Source organism: Oreochromis aureus, linkage group 3, assembly GCF_013358895.1.
Source record: "Oreochromis aureus strain Israel breed Guangdong linkage group 3, ZZ_aureus, whole genome shotgun sequence".
In the NCBI taxonomy this organism is placed as follows: domain Eukaryota; kingdom Metazoa; phylum Chordata; class Actinopteri; order Cichliformes; family Cichlidae; genus Oreochromis; species Oreochromis aureus.
The window spans coordinates 132,640,730-132,645,249 of record NC_052944.1 but is presented as its reverse complement, the minus strand read 5'-3'; the positions used below and the strand labels follow the sequence as shown (position 1 = coordinate 132,645,249).

The 4,520-nt window shown below is 43.2% G+C and overlaps 1 long non-coding RNA gene across 1 annotated transcript; it reads right to left on the bottom strand.

The window, feature by feature from the left end:
- Positions 1–888: 888 nt before the first annotated feature.
- On the bottom strand, positions 889–1,234 carry LOC120438131. The gene is made up of 3 exons (XR_005611684.1): positions 1,183–1,234; positions 994–1,023; positions 889–910 (listed from the first exon to the last, which is right to left on the bottom strand). It is a non-coding gene; the product is annotated as an uncharacterized LOC120438131 (long non-coding RNA).
- Positions 1,235–4,520: the final 3,286 nt, after the last annotated feature.

Sequence of the window (4,520 nt, the reverse complement as noted above, 5' to 3'; positions counted from 1 at the left end):
GTGATGTGAATCATTGAGAACTGTGTCAGTAATCATGAATCATGCTGAGCTAGAGCATCAGTGCTCACAGCCTGCAGGTTTCAGCATTCTAGCAGATGTAGCAGAGACTTCTCCTTCATTAGACTGTGACACTGTGTAACAGCTAAAACACACTTCAGTGTTTAAATTCAGTTTGTGAACTCAAACGTGCAGCTGTCACATTCTAAACAGCAGCAGCTGTCAAACTGCTCTCTATGTTTGCAGCTACAGCTTTTAAATGGCTGCTATAAATGTTCATTTTCAGATCTCTGATTGGAGGAGAAGGCAGCGCTCAGTCGGTCATATTGTGATGAAAGAAACATGAAACAGCCCTTTAACATGAGCACTCACTCAGAACCTCAAGCACAAAGATCAGCCTAACAGAGAAAGCCTGCTGTGTGTTTCCTTCACAAAGGAAGTATGTCCACTCGTAACCAGTAACCATGGTTACTTCATGAGTTACACAGGTGACACAGACGGCACACTTCCTGCATCTCTTTCAAAGTAAAAGCGCTGCGTGCTTTTAGTGGTCCTATTGTGAAACATCTGCAGCAACATTGTGTGTAAGAGGTGATGTTGAACTCCAACCACTGAGCGGCTGGTTCACTTCAATTTGTCTCAGCTGACTTTTATATGGAGCTGTTCTAGTCTTACTGACCATCCTTTAAACTACGAGCCACATTCAACCATCGCTCAGCCTCTCCTTTATTCTACACACATGCAGGTCTGTGGACTGTGAGAGGAAGCTGGAGAACCCGGGAGAACTCACACGGACACGAGGGGAACCAACTGGGGTTCAAACCAGGAAACAGAGACAGGAAGAACATTACTCCACCTTCTATCTACTCACCTGCAGGAACAGTCAGTGCAGACAGCAGCAGCACACACACACCTGCAACAGGACAGAAGTCACTAAAGGTCACTAAAGGTCAGAGATCATGATGAGGATAGACAAGTGTAGGAACATCAGCTCACCTGCAGCAGTCAGCAGAAACAGGCCTGAAACTGAAGAACACACTGATCAGAGATCAAATGGTCACATGACCAAAGAGAAGCATTCAGACTCCAGTGATTGGTTACTGTTCCCACACATCAATAACCCACAGCGCCCTCCAGTGGTGGAAACACAGATAATACATGTGGAGGAACATGAAGGAGACTCACAGCAGAGGCAGACGCTCCGTCTCAGACAGCCGTCACCTCCACAGCTCCACAGTTCTGATCCCCAACCTCCTACATCACACAGAGAGACATCAGCACAGGAGGAGCTCCTCATCAACTTCAGAGAAAACAAAAATGAATTCAAAACTCCTAATACTGAAAACTTTCCCTGTGGAGTCATTGTAAATATGCATTTACACTGTAAAGAGACCAGAACGTTATCTGAAAGTGACGCATCCTTGTGCACAAATAGTAACTAGTAAGCAGAACATTGTTAGCATGTGTCTGTGAAGGTTCTCAGTCATCCAGGTCATCGTAGTCAAAGGAGTTTGCAAAGAAAAGCGTCTGGACTTCTTTGAGTTGCTTGAAGACGTTTCACCTCTCATCCGAGAAGCTTCTTCAGTTCTAAGGTCAAATGGCCGAGAGTCCCAGATTTAAACCCAGTGGGAGTATCCCCCCAAGGAGGGACAAAGGACCCCCTGGTGATCCTCTAATCACATGCGCCAAGGTGTGAAAACCGGTGTGGGACCTAATCAGCCAGGGTTTCGGGTGAGCTCATTGTGAAACCTGGCCCCACCCTATCATGTGATTTCCTGAGGTCAGATGGCCCAGGATGTGAGTGGGCGTTAAGGCGTCTGGGAGGGAACTCAAAACTGGATTATAGATGGCAGACAGTTGGTGTCGTAAACCACCACCTCTGTTCAAAGATGGTCGCTCACAGTGGACATAGATGGCCTCTTTCACTCCTCTTTCAAACCATCTGTCCTCTCTGTCCAAAATGTGAACATTGGCATCCTCGAAAGAGTGACCTTTATCCTTAAGATGCAGATGGACTGCTGAGTCTTGTCCTGTGGAGGTGGCTCTTCTATGTTGTGCCATGCGCTTGTGAAGTGGCTGTTTGGTCTCTCCAATGTAGAGGTCTGGGCATTCCTCACTGCACTGTACAGCATACACCACGTTGTTCAGTCTGTGTTTTGGAGTTTTGTCTTTGTTGTTTGAGTCACTGAATCAGGAACTTGTGGATCCCGTGATGATCCAGAGCCTGGCTTGTCTCAGGAGTCTCTCAGTGACCTGAGCAGCAGCTACAGCTCTGCTGGCCTCTGTGTTCACCTGCAGGAGACGTGGAGACCCGCGCTCACCTTCTGCAGCACTGAGACACAGTTCCAGTGAGGGAAGGTGAGTCATCCTTTAGCAGGACATCATTCAGGCTTTATTAGCATCACTGTGACTGTTATTGTTAGGTTTAATGTATGCGTTGTAGGTCGCCATTTAAAAAGCTAGAATGCTTCTGTTGGCTAGCTTCTAGTTCTTGTTCTTATACATGTAATACATTTATTACCAACATGAGAGTTTATCCGCTGGTCATTCGACATGACGAATGACTTCTGAAGTCTTAATCTAGCTACAGCTCAGGATGCTGTAGATTCCCGTCAGTAACACTTTTGGTCTGCTAGTAAAATGTAGTTCTATTAATCTGCGCTCGATTACTCTTGAACCGGATGTAAGTCCCAAAAAACTGAATTTTGGAACAGAAATTGAATTCTAAAACTGAAACTAAATTGTTGTTAAAATCCTTTTAAAAGGATAAAATACAGTTTCAAAGCAAATGAATTCATTTTCAAAATATAAAATTCAATTTCAATTTAGTGACAATCATTTTCAAACCAATACATACATACAGTCTCAGGTGCTGTCTGATAGGTATGGAGCTGCAGTCAGCAACAGTAATGGCCTTAATTTGTTGGGTCAAGGATCGTCCAGTGTTTTGATGGAGAGCTAACTGGATCCTCCAGCTCAGAGCTGGTGACTTTTTTCTTGGGTCTTCCACTTGACTTTTTTGTTCCACAACCCTCAGGATCATTTAAGAAATTTCAGATGACCGTCTTACTGCGTCTCATCTCAGCAAAGATGGCGCACTGTGAGAGACCCTTTTTATGCAGTTCAACACCCCGACCACTTTCAAAAAGGTTCTTAATCACATAACATGTCATATAAACTGAAAGTTACAGTGTTTCCTGATTTCCAGTTTAGTCTTTAGCTTTAGTTGGAATATTCCTCCTATGCCAGGCAGCCTTAGGCTGAGATTCACCCTGTCACATGTTTTTTGGGTTTTTTGCACGAATGCATGGTTCCATCTCTCAGACTCATGCAGTCCCAAATCATCACACCCTGCTTCACTGTCAGGATTCTGCATGTGACACTCTCGGACAGGTTCAATTCTATTATGCTATTATGCTGGAACTTTTCTAAGACAATCAAATTTGGACTCCAGTTTGCTCCAATTATTCATCAGAGTTCTTTAGGAACGTTTCAGTCTGCATTTTTGTCCTAAACAAACAAGGTTTTTCTTTCCTGGACACTGTCCTTCACTCTGAGGGACTTTCATTTTCACTGATAGCCCCTGGACGGTCTGGAACAGCGTCCCTGCTGTGTGTGGATTCATGTTAGAATATCACCATGACTCTGATTTCTGATGCAGCTGCTTTTATTTGGTCAGATTTTCCATCATCTCACAGTCTGACATTTTAATTTTTCTCTTAATTATTTTTCATGTGACTCATTAATGCAGACAAAGCCCTGAAATTCAGTATGAGTTTCTAGTGTTTATTTTGTACTGTGCTCATGATATCAGGCTAACACAGGAGTACCCAGTTTAGTTTCATTTTGTGTTTCTACTTTTCTTTTCAATATATATAGGCCATGTTAACCATTTGTTCTTGAATGTTCATAAGAAAAAAAGCCTCAAGCTGTGAACTCAGTGATGATGAAATTACTGTAATGTTGTGAAGGATTTGACATGTAGCTGATATCAGTACAGAAGTGTACTCACTTCTGTTCCTGGGCCCAGAGCCTCAGGCCAGAGATAAAGATCACAGATGCAGGAACAAACTGCAAGTCTCAGTGGGCGGAGTCAGAACTCCCCATTGTTCATTCCTCTTAACTCGTTCCTCTGAGCATGTTCAAACTTCTATCCACTTTGTTTTTCTTTAAGGTGGAGGTTTGAATCCAGGAGTTCATTCTGAGCTGTTGTCGTCATGCTGATCAGATTCCCAGTGAACCTGTTTAACCTGTGAGGGTTTCATGGTCTGTTTTCTAAAGAGTTAATTTGTTCTACTCAAATGAGGAAGTGGGAGGAGACGATGTGGTCAGTGCTTCAGTAGAAACTAAAAGGAAGAGCCTGTTTCTTTGATTTACACCGCTCAGTCTTCATACAGAAGGTACAGTTGCATTTTTTTCAGTTTCATTTTTGCTTTTTTGTATATTGAACTCTGATAATGATAAATGAGGATTATAGTAACTTTATATTGTGCTAATATTAGCTCTCCTTGTATACTGCAGAC